General features: G+C 38.2%; 1 protein-coding gene across 1 annotated transcript in view; it reads right to left on the reverse strand.

Annotated features, from left to right (window-relative positions):
* LOC134538602 (actin-related protein 3C-like) overlaps window positions 1–13,091 on the reverse strand; it is a 155,527-nt gene that overhangs the window by 55,814 nt on the left and 86,622 nt on the right. The window lies entirely within an intron of this gene.

Here is a 13,091-nt window from a genome sequence, read left to right on the forward strand (position 1 = left end):
ACTGGTGGAAGCCATGATGATGAGAGCGTGGTTAGAAGCAGACTACCACGTTAGCGGAGCGATGCTGTGAGGCCCCAGAACTCGCTCGAAATAACCTGCACAACACATTCCAAAAACATGACGTAGCCTATGGTTGACGGCACAAACACCCTGAGTGGCTCTGCGTGTTTCCTCCTGCCCGAACACGCGCTGCTGTGAAAGCCTCTTCCCAAGCACAGACGTCACCCCCGCAGCAGACAAAACAGGCGTATGCTACAGGAGCTAGAACAATTGAATAGCCAAATATATATTTAGACTACCCAACTTCATAAATGACATGAGATAATTCCTGTGCGATAATCATACTTTAAATGTTGTAATGTATGTATAAACAATAATCATGACTAAGTACTTGAAAAAAAAATGTAAGTGAGGTGTTATTCACCTTTAGCGCTTCTCGATTTCTGTATCTGCTACCCACGAATTAAATTGAGACGGGAAACCCCACCATTTCACAAAAGACCGACCATTTCTTCGTTTGAGAACTTTCTCCACCAAATATGTGTCCGGATACATCGTAGACTGGATCTCTTCAGCATAGAAGCCACCACGAATAGGCTTGTGGTCCAAGTCTTCGAGGTAGTAGGTCCTGGGTTCCGATTCACGAACGTGTGTCACACGGAAAAGTTCAGAACTCCAATTCGCCGTGAAACCTTTCTCAAAGACACCTTTCTGCTTGGAGATTCTCACAATGTCACCAACATTAGCTTTATGCTTGCGTGTATCTTTCTTCTTCGTGTTGGTGAATACAGCCCCAAGTAGACGATCATCCTTTACATCTTTAGGCTTCATTTTCGTGGTAGAATGCACTGTGGAATTATATTCACTTATAAGTTTCGACAAAAGATCCAACCAAAAACAACTCAAAGTCTTTTACAAACATAATATTTATTACTCAATTTCTATCCTACTACAGAATCACTTGCGAAAGCCAGCAATCTTATAAACATTTAGCCCTGCATAGACGTGCAACAACTACTTCTTAGCTCCAAATGGCTCCAAATGCTCCAAACAGCCTTCAAATGCTCCAACAGCTCCAAAAAAAGGCTCCAAATGCTTGACAGCTCCAAATGGCTCCAAATGCTCCAAACGGCTCCAAATGCTCCAAATGCCTCCAAATGGCTCCAAATGCTCCAAATGCTTCAAAAGACTCCAAATGCTCCAACAGCTCCAAAATAAGACTCCAAATGCTTAACACAGCTCCAAATGGCTCCAACAGCTCCAAAAGGCTCCAAATGCTTGACAGCTCCAAATGCTCCAAATGGCTCCAACAGCTCCAAAAGGCTCCAAATGCTTCAAAAGGCTCCAATTGTTCCAAGAGCTCTATCTTCAATTGGTTCCAACTGATTCCAATTACTTTTCTTATCGAACTTGGCATGATTACTAACATGTCTTTATTAGTATACATTTTGACTGGCAGTGGTAACGTATTTTGCACCTTTAAGTTATAAGTTTTATTTAGAAATCAGATTTCGATAAATGGTAGATACCATTTGGAAAGAAAATATATTAATTTATCTTCAAGTTTATACACATACATTTAATTTAAGCCATTATTGTATGTAGCCAGCTTCCCTCAGTTCTTTGAGTATGAAGGATATTTCTTTAATGTTCGAATAGTTTCCTGCACAAAGCGATCCATGTAGTAGTCGTAGCCTGTCAACCAATATGTTAGGATCTCCCAATGAGGTATAATCAAACTCTTCTGCTGCGTTCATCATCCTTTCATGTTTATAATAAATATTATCTCTGGTGTCTATCGTTTTAACACCAACCTCAAGGTCACTTTCATCATCGTGCCAGAGATTATCACAAGCTTGATCAGGATAATTTATTTTATTACGACGTTTCCATCGTTTTGGTCTCAAACCACCATCACAGTCTTCACTCTTGCATGCTTTTGGTGCTTCAGCACAATACTCAATCATGTCAGCCTTAGATGTGTCAGCACAGTCTTCGTTCACGCCAGCTTCTGATGTGTCACCACAGTCTTCAATCATGTCAGCACCACAAACTTGATCAGGATAATTTATTTTATTACGTCGTTTCCATCGTTTTGGTCTCAGACCGCCATCACAGTCTTCGATCTTACCTGCTTTAGGTGCTTCAGTACAGTACTCAATCATGTCAGCCTCAGATGTGTCACCACATTCTTCAATCATGCACGCTTCAGATGATTCATCAAAGTCTTCGACCTTGTAAGCTTCAGATGGTTCTCCATCTTTCTCATTTTCATGGAGACGACTAGATATTGGAGTAAATATATTTTCATTTCTAATGTGGTTACAACTACCTTCGTTTGTTTTAAATTTTAAATTATTATCTTCATCTAGATCAGTAATTTTAGCATTAGCTTTTTCGCCTTCGTTCCTCTTCCGCGATGTTGTAGCCCAGTCTTCGTTATCTTTATTCATCTTAATTGTACAGGTCTTGTAATGTCTATCCAAGTAATATCTTCTACCAAAGGATTTCTGACACTGACTGCAATGAAACGATTTTTGACAAGGACCCAAATTACACTCGCTTCTCTCATGTCGTTTAGCATTCTTTCTCAAGGTAAACACCTTGCTACAGTATCTATAGTGATGACGTTTCGATACAGCGTCAGATCCTAAATCGGAATTCATATTAGTTACCGAGACTAATGCCAGATGCAAACTAAGAGTTTTAAATTAGATATATTACTTAAATAGAATTTTTTTAATTATTTCATCAGCGAGAATTAATTTATCTCATTGAAAGGTACTTGTTGCAAGTAGTTCTGCTTTTCAACAACAGATGTCGACACGTATTGCTTGCAGGTAAATATTATTTCTTTCTTTCATGCGGGATGCAGGATTCTCACTAACGATCGCAATAGAGGGATGGCATCGCTATACTCCAAGGAGAAGGTAGTTTGTTCTTCCAGTTAGTGTTTCTCAGGGTATATATTATTATTTGACTGAATAATGATTTTTTTTTAAATTCCACCTAATAAAAATAAAATAGAAGCACTCAGAGAAAACCATCAGGGATGATGTCGTTTATAAACATCATAAATTACCAATTTTTTTTAAAAAAAGTCCAAATTTAATCCTACTTAAGCAAAGAGTTCACAAGCCCGCTTGTGCTAGAACTCTCGTGTTGCTTAAGCAAAGAGTTCACAAGCCCGCTTGTGCTAGAACTCTCATGTTGCTTAAGCAAAGAGTTCACAAGCCCGCTTGTGCTAGAACTCTCATGTTGCTTAAGCAAAGAGTTCACAAGCCCGCTTGTGCTAGAACTCTCGTGTTGCTTAAGTAGGATTAAATTTTGACTTTTTTTAAAAAAAATTGGTAATTTATGATGTTTATAAACGACATCATCCCTGATGGTTTTCTCTGAGTGCTTCTATTTTATTTTTATTAGGTGGAATTTAAAAAAAAATCATTATTCAGTCAAATAATAATATATACCCTGAGAAACACTAACTGGAAGAACAAACTACCTTCTCCTTGGAGTATAGCGATGCCATCCCTCTATTGCGATCGTTAGTGAGAATCCTGCATCCCGCATGAAAGAAAGAAATAATATTTACCTGCAAGCAATACGTGTCGACATCTGTTGTTGAAAAGCAGAACTACTTGCAACAAGTACTATTCAATGAGATAAATTAATTCTCGCTGATGAAATAATTAAAAAAATTCTATTTAAGTAATATATCTAATTTAAAACTCTTAGTTTGCATCTGGCATTAGTCTCGGTAACTAATATGAATTCCGATTTAGGATCTGACGCTGTATCGAAACGTCATCACTATAGATACTGTAGCAAGGTGTTTACCTTGAGAAAGAATGCTAAACGACATGAGAGAAGCGAGTGTAATTTGGGTCCTTGTCAAAAATCGTTTCATTGCAGTCAGTGTCAGAAATCCTTTGGTAGAAGATATTACTTGGATAGACATTACAAGACCTGTACAATTAAGATGAATAAAGATAACGAAGACTGGGCTACAACATCGCGGAAGAGGAACGAAGGCGAAAAAGCTAATGCTAAAATTACTGATCTAGATGAAGATAATAATTTAAAATTTAAAACAAACGAAGGTAGTTGTAACCACATTAGAAATGAAAATATATTTACTCCAATATCTAGTCGTCTCCATGAAAATGAGAAAGATGGAGAACCATCTGAAGCTTACAAGGTCGAAGACTTTGATGAATCATCTGAAGCGTGCATGATTGAAGAATGTGGTGACACATCTGAGGCTGACATGATTGAGTACTGTACTGAAGCACCTAAAGCAGGTAAGATCGAAGACTGTGATGGCGGTCTGAGACCAAAACGATGGAAACGACGTAATAAAATAAATTATCCTGATCAAGTTTGTGGTGCTGACATGATTGAAGACTGTGGTGACACATCAGAAGCTGGCGTGAACGAAGACTGTGCTGACACATCTAAGGCTGACATGATTGAGTATTGTGCTGAAGCACCAAAAGCATGCAAGAGTGAAGACTGTGATGGTGGTTTGAGACCAAAACGATGGAAACGTCGTAATAAAATAAATTATCCTGATCAAGCTTGTGATAATCTCTGGCACGATGATGAAAGTGACCTTGAGGTTGGTGTTAAAACGATAGACACCAGAGATAATATTTATTATAAACATGAAAGGATGATGAACGCAGCAGAAGAGTTTGATTATACCTCATTGGGAGATCCTAACATATTGGTTGACAGGCTACGACTACTACATGGATCGCTTTGTGCAGGAAACTATTCGAACATTAAAGAAATATCCTTCATACTCAAAGAACTGAGGGAAGCTGGCTACATACAATAATGGCTTAAATTAAATGTATGTGTATAAACTTGAAGATAAATTAATATATTTTCTTTCCAAATGGTATCTACCATTTATCGAAATCTGATTTCTAAATAAAACTTATAACTTAAAGGTGCAAAATACGTTACCACTGCCAGTCAAAATGTATACTAATAAAGACATGTTAGTAATCATGCCAAGTTCGATAAGAAAAGTAATTGGAATCAGTTGGAACCAATTGAAGATAGAGCTCTTGGAACAATTGGAGCCTTTTGAAGCATTTGGAGCCTTTTGGAGCTGTTGGAGCCATTTGGAGCATTTGGAGCTGTCAAGCATTTGGAGCCTTTTGGAGCTGTTGGAGCCATTTGGAGCTGTGTTAAGCATTTGGAGTCTTATTTTGGAGCTGTTGGAGCATTTGGAGTCTTTTGAAGCATTTGGAGCATTTGGAGCCATTTGGAGGCATTTGGAGCATTTGGAGCCGTTTGGAGCATTTGGAGCCATTTGGAGCTGTCAAGCATTTGGAGCCTTTTTTTGGAGCTGTTGGAGCATTTGAAGGCTGTTTGGAGCATTTGGAGCCATTTGGAGCTAAGAAGTAGTTGTTGCACGTCTATGCAGGGCTAAATGTTTATAAGATTGCTGGCTTTCGCAAGTGATTCTGTAGTAGGATAGAAATTGAGTAATAAATATTATGTTTGTAAAAGACTTTGAGTTGTTTTTGGTTGGATCTTTTGTCGAAACTTATAAGTGAATATAATTCCACAGTGCATTCTACCACGAAAATGAAGCCTAAAGATGTAAAGGATGATCGTCTACTTGGGGCTGTATTCACCAACACGAAGAAGAAAGATACACGCAAGCATAAAGCTAATGTTGGTGACATTGTGAGAATCTCCAAGCAGAAAGGTGTCTTTGAGAAAGGTTTCACGGCGAATTGGAGTTCTGAACTTTTCCGTGTGACACACGTTCGTGAATCGGAACCCAGGACCTACTACCTCGAAGACTTGGACCACAAGCCTATTCGTGGTGGCTTCTATGCTGAAGAGATCCAGTCTACGATGTATCCGGACACATATTTGGTGGAGAAAGTTCTCAAACGAAGAAATGGTCGGTCTTTTGTGAAATGGTGGGGTTTCCCGTCTCAATTTAATTCGTGGGTAGCAGATACAGAAATCGAGAAGCGCTAAAGGTGAATAACACCTCACTTACATTTTTTTTTCAAGTACTTAGTCATGATTATTGTTTATACATACATTACAACATTTAAAGTATGATTATCGCACAGGAATTATCTCATGTCATTTATGAAGTTGGGTAGTCTAAATATATATTTGGCTATTCAATTGTTCTAGCTCCTGTAGCATACGCCTGTTTTGTCTGCTGCGGGGGTGACGTCTGTGCTTGGGAAGAGGCTTTCACAGCAGCGCGTGTTCGGGCAGGAGGAAACACGCAGAGCCACTCAGGGTGTTTGTGCCGTCAACCATAGGCTACGTCATGTTTTTGGAATGTGTTGTGCAGGTTATTTCGAGCGAGTTCTGGGGCCTCACAGCATCGCTCCGCTAACGTGGTAGTCTGCTTCTAACCACGCTCTCATCATCATGGCTTCCACCAGTGTTTACGCGGCGAGTGTTTGCGATTGTAATTTAAACAGTGTTACGATGGACGATGTTCGGGAATTTGTAATGGAGGTAGTACGTCACTACATAGGTATGGACTTTAATGATATACATTACCACCTTACATCCTCCACCCTCAACATTCTCGCTGAGTTCCCTGAGGAAGAGGAATTTATTACCTATTTATATCAGGCTGTTATGACCTGCATCGAGGCCGCAAAGGAAGCGCAAGAGGCGAACGAAGATGTGGATGAAGGAACGGATAGTGGCTTGGGGGATAGTGATGAAGACGAATTGTAAATTTGTGTGTACTACGACACCAAAGGTTGTTACAACCAGTCTGACATTCAGCATCCTAGAGACATCAGCACTGCAGCCTTGCAGTCATACCTGTAGAACTAGCATCAGCCTGGCAGAGCTAGCACAGCTTCACACATCAGTTATCGTGAGTACTGGCAAAAATGACATTATTTCTCTGCAACATTCAGTGCCTCACATCACAAAAGGGGTATGTGGTTAAGCAACTTGCACCAATGTTCATCGTGGACGGTGATGTATTAAGGACCTACGAATACATATTCAAACCGCCATGTGACTGGTCCGAACTAGACAGGCTGTCGCAAAGCGAGAATCGTAAACTGACTTATGAAGTGTATGGACTCTCGTGGAACGAAGGTGAAGTGAGCTTTGACCAAATCTCATCAGTGTTATGTGACATCATCAACCCTGAAGAAGGATATTTAGTGTACGTTCTAGGAGACAAACAAAAATTTATCTTGAGTGAACTGTGCAGTGCCAACATTGTTGATTTACATAATGAAAGAAACTGTCCTAGCTTGAACAAACTTTTAAAAGACTTATGGAAACCGCCTGGATAAATGTATAAAAATGTATGGAACTGTCCTAGCTTCAACAAACTTTTAAAGACTTATGGAAACCGCCTGGATAAATGTATAAAACTGTATGGCAAATTCCATTGCGCTCATTGTAATGTTCAGCTACTTAAATTCTGGCTATTCGACCACCCATACTACTATGTATAATTGGGTCTCGAGTTAATGTTGCCTTTGTCACTATGATGTGTAGTGTGTGAATATTATGTGATTTTATTACTCGTTATTTACTTCTTGTAAATCATCGATTGTTCTTACCCCTTGCTGTTTGTAATAAGATTTAAATAAATATGTGTTTAACATTTATGTTGTTTGCTTTAATTTCAAAACATTTAATTGCTGCTATTATTGAATTGTAACTATAAGTTATTAGTCTCCTCAGCTAGAATGATTGCTTTAATACATAAATTCTAACACTACCTTCGAGATGTCTTCCGCCACTACGAGAAGAGAGAGAGACTACACAACACCAATATTTTATAAATACTCTATCATATTTAATAAACATACATTAATAAATAATAATAATAATATGGTTACAGGTTCCAAACTTATCTCGACTGGTTACACATTGCATAACACTTGTAGGTTTTTAAATTCAAACTTGGCACCATCCGGCGACAATACCTTGAATTAAAGATGGCCGACAGTGGTGCCATCCGGTAGCGACTTTATGAATTTAAGATGGCGATGGTGGCGCGCTCCGGCGGTAACTTTAAGAATTAAAGATGGCGACGGTGGCACACTCTGGTAGCAACACTAGGAACTAAAGATGGCGATGGTGGCGTCATCTGGTATCGATTGTATGAACTAAAATATGGCGACGGTGGCGCCATCTACCAGCCAACTTGAGAACCAAGATGGTGGCGCCTCTGGCAACTAATTTTTGAATTTGGCGCGCGATACTAGCGACATCTACCAGCCAACTTGAGAACCAAGATGGCGGCGTCTCTGGCAACTAATTTTTGAATTTGGCGCGCGATACTAGCGACATCTACCAGCCAACTTGAGAACCAAGATGGCGGCGCCTCTGGCAACTAATTTTTGAATTTGGTGCGCGATACTAGCGACATCTACCAGCCAACTTGAGAACCAAGATGGCGGCGCCTCTGGTAACTAATTTTTGAATTTAGCGCCATCTGGTAGTCTGTGCTGGAATTAAAGATGGCGGCTGTATAATAATTTTAATTTAAAATGTGGGGCCTTAGGTATGCATTAAGGAAGGCAAAAACACCCTCCTCCCCCATTTATCATAAACTTGCCGTCAGTACGTAGCATATATAGATTATTTATTCCACCATATCCCAATTGGTCTCGTGGTCTAGTGGTCAAGGTGTCCGCCTCGTAACCACGACATCCTGGACGTTTTCACGTCCCATGGATCGAATCCCAGCCTCGGCACTGAAAATATTTTAGTTAAAATAAAATAATCCCTGCTGCTATCTGGTGGCGACCAACAGAACTATATGACGTCACAAGATGGCTGCCTCCAGCAGACGAAAACAAGATGGCGGCCACCAGCAGACGAAACAAGATGGCGGCTGATGATTACATCGAATTTCAAAAGTTCGAAAAAAAAAAATTCTAATCCAAGATGGCGGCCGTGACGAAAAGTGCAACGGTGACGTCACGATTCGAAGTTGGTGGAAATTTCTAGAAATATAAAATGGCGGATGGATTAGCATGGATTAGCATATGGATTAGCATGGATTAACATATGGATTAGCATAGATTGGCATACGAATTGGCATAGATTGGCATACGAATTGGCATAGATTGGCATACGAATTGGCATAGATTGGCATACTGATTGGCATAGATTGGCATGGATTAGCATAGATTGGCATGGATTAGCATAGATTGGCATGGATTAGCATAGATTAGCATAGATTAGCATACGGATTAGCATGGATTAGCATACGGATTAGATGACGTCATCCAAGATGGCCGCCGGATCCTCGATCCTCCGCCTGTTCTTGAACCCCCTATTTCCAACTACTCATTTCTTTTATGGTGGGTCCAAAATGGTTTGTAAACGCCCCTGTATGACTGCAAGCCAATTAGCTATCAGACCGAATCACACCGACCCACTAAATATAAAGGGATGTGGTACGTAATAAATCAGCCAATAGGAAAGCATGTGTTGGTACAGTAAACAATAGGACTGTGAAATTTAGCTTGGAACCGAATGAATCCACAACAATTTCGAGCTTATAGCTAGAGACCTGAAAAATTCGAGAGCTCATTTCGTGTTATGCTAAAATTCAAATAATTATACCTTACTGCTGCTTCTGCCATTGGTCCACTGTTAATCTGGAGGACTGAGGGCCAATTAGAGACCCTCACTCATTGAAGTGTCGAATCACAGGCCACCCAGTCGAGACGACTCACAAGTCAGCAGCCAATGAACAGTTGGCATTTGCCCGAGTGTGTAGAGGATATTGTAGTCTATCCTGGAGGTCATTGAACCCGCGAATTTTTCCTGTCTCTACTTATAGCCATCCGGATATCCTCGACACACATATTCTTTCCCATTGACTGATTTCTTACTGTAGAACCTCCCCTTCCCCCCCCCCCCCCCCCCCCCCCCACTTCGGAATAGGTAACTCCGTTACTAGCGGGTAGTTTGGCTGACCCACAGACGTATAGGGAAATTTTCAAACAATTTTAATATAATCATCAAAGGATTAGAGATGTAAACATGTTTGGAGTATCCCTTGCAACCAAAAGAATTCGCCAAATTTCTGGGTCTCTAGCCATATGAGTTTGGTTATCGTGAACATCATTGGCAGATGAGAATCGTGAAGCGTACAAGCGAACCGTAAAAAAATCGGGTGAATATAATGTTTCCTAACCAACGTTTCAAATTTACATTTTTTTTGTAATCAAAAAAAAATGCCCGAGCGACCGTGGCGTCTTATCTATTACCGTAACCATACTTACTGAGAATACAACTTTTCTAGCTGCCGATATTGTCTGTCGCTAGAAGCGCGATCGAGTCGACTCAAAATCGAGTTGACTCGATCGATGTAACGAAAAAGTCCCAGTAAATTTTCATTTATTTAATAACTGTTAACGTGGATGACTTTGTTCTCGTAAACATAATTATTTACATAGGTTATGTAATTATGAAAAAATCGAGGGAAAAAAACATTTTAACTAAAAACAATATTAAATGAAATTTAAACTTTAAAATAAGCCTGCAAACAAGAACATATGAAACCTCGGAATTAGGTACTTTTTTCAACAAAACTATGTAATAGAAAATTTATTTTCTAGTGTGTTCTTGTGTTAATTAGAATATGAAAGAAATAATTTAAAAAATTAATTTGCCAAAAATTTATATTTATAATGCAGCAACGCAATATCTCCAAATTTTAATAGTTTAATGGAAATCAATTTTTATAATGTGACTATCATCACTTTAGAACCATTTAGGATATCCCTGCAAAATAGACTATATTAATCCTCAGTTCACTATCTAAAATACAAATTTCAAGTTGATAGCATCAGAAGTTTTTGGGTCAAATAATTTTCTACAAACAAAATATTACTTTATAAGTTTGATTTAATTTGAGTATTTCATTTTGCTAACGGACAAAAAATATTTATTATGTAATGATTATAAAATCACAGACGGCACATTGCAAAGATTTAATAATTTAATTGTGTTTTGTAACTATGTATTTGACAGACACACAAAATGAACACTGCAGGAATGTTACCAGACGTGTACTTTTACTTTAACATGTTCTCCTTTTATAACATGTTTTAACTGTCTAGGCGGCTTTTAACCAGGTAACCTCCTCTTTTTCCGTAGAAACGAGAGAGGGGAAATGTATTCTCATTTATTTTCATTCTGTATGTATTTTTTCAACTATCTGTGAAATGACTTTACTATTATTTTTTTCACACTTCTCTCATTAGCCCCGAATCAGACGTATAAAAAACAATCGTTGGATTTTTTTTTGTTAAAATAAAATAAATGGGTAAGTATAGCAAGTTAAACTAATTGAACATAAAATCGTTGTTAGAGCATTTAATTCTAGAAAAAAAATAGATTCTTTTTTTTTTGTTCACCAGGATCGCTTGAGAACTTTCAGCTATTTATATGCTGGTTAATGTTTTAAATGATTAATATATTTGTGTAGTGTCCTCTTTCTAGCTGTAATTAAATTAACAAAAAAAATTAGTTTGTTCGTTTGGTAACCCCATTTCGAGAAGGTTTGGAAATTAGAAATTCAGGATACCTGGTCCAAGTGGTTCGAAATGCTAGTCCAAAGATTTGTCATTACAGTATTTATATATCGATTGCAGTATTTAAATTATTAGACAAAAATATCTACCTATTCCTAACTACAGAAAAACTAATTAACTGTAATTAAAATTATAATTATGATAAACTGTCACAAAATAGTACTAATTTTGTTATAAATAACAAAGAAATTCTTATTGATTTGAGCAAGACAAACTGTCATGACACTTAGAATGCAAAATTTTCCTGCAAACTTGCATTTAAACTTCTTTGTAGCACAATTTGTTATACAATTGCACTTCCTATAAGCCTTGACCTAAACTGTAATTTGTTTTTGTAAATGGAACATGAATATTTATGTACATTTACATGAAAACAACTGTATCACTACAAAATAGAATTTTTTTTTGCAGAAATGCTAGGTTCGGATTCTTACCCGGGCATTTATGCTTGTGTTGTCCCAGTACCTCCAATAGCTGAAACTATTTGTAAACCGTTACCTGAATTGCTTGCCAGTGCTAACTGCGCAAATAAATAAGCTTAATAAAACAAAATTAAGTCAAATTATTTAATATTCCAGTATCATTCCCATGATTTAAAAAAATTAAGATAAAATTATTCGCCAATTTTCGTAAGAAAAGTTTTATCTCGAGATAAAAAAAAAAACCTATTTCATAAATGCAAAAATAACCATTGCCATGTATTGTACAAAGTTACAATATGTCGGTTGTAGTGCTACGAACTATTTCTTGGCAACTGGTTTCCAAAGAAATCTTTAGTAAAAAAATGCACAATTTTTGAAGTTGAAACTTTTTTAGCCGCGTTGAGCGATTTTTGGTAGGGGCAGAACTTACGGGTTCACGTAACCGACATGCTAGTGACGTGTTGCGCCAGACTGGCGAATCGCAGCGGCCTGTGTACATGTATACGCATATATACACTAATACATTGTATATACTCGACTGTATCGTGTGCGTGTTGGACTCTTTTTTTGGATGGGTAAAATCTTGTGAGTTCGCAACACCGACATGCTGTAGTAGCAGTAAGTGAAGTTAGTTTGACCACGTGAATACATGACCTAGGTCTGACATCACTGGTGAGTCATAGCTAGGTAATGAATTTTTACGTAATTTTTACATACCACTGACATCTGTTTCGACTAAAAAAATGTAAGGATAAATTATATCATGCTGACATCGTACTGATATAATACCAAAATCATTTTCATACGTACATTTGACGTAGAAATGATGTCATATTACACATTTAAAAACACAGTTTTAAGTTTTTACTTCTGTTGACAGTCCCCATGACTGGCCTTTTTTTTTAGCCTGTGTGTAGCTCCGCTGCGCGAGAAACACGCGCATTTGTTTTGTTTTTGTTTTTTTTTTTTCGAGCATGCTCTGAAACTCGTTAGGCCCTGGAAACAATGCCCCTGCTCGAATTCTCCGTGACAAAATCCCTCGACAGTATATTCACCCCGCAGTGTCCGATCGGCGGACAATCGA

The sequence above is a fragment of the Bacillus rossius genome, chromosome 13 (assembly GCF_032445375.1).
Source record: "Bacillus rossius redtenbacheri isolate Brsri chromosome 13, Brsri_v3, whole genome shotgun sequence".
Taxonomy (NCBI): Eukaryota; Metazoa; Arthropoda; class Insecta; order Phasmatodea; family Bacillidae; genus Bacillus; species Bacillus rossius.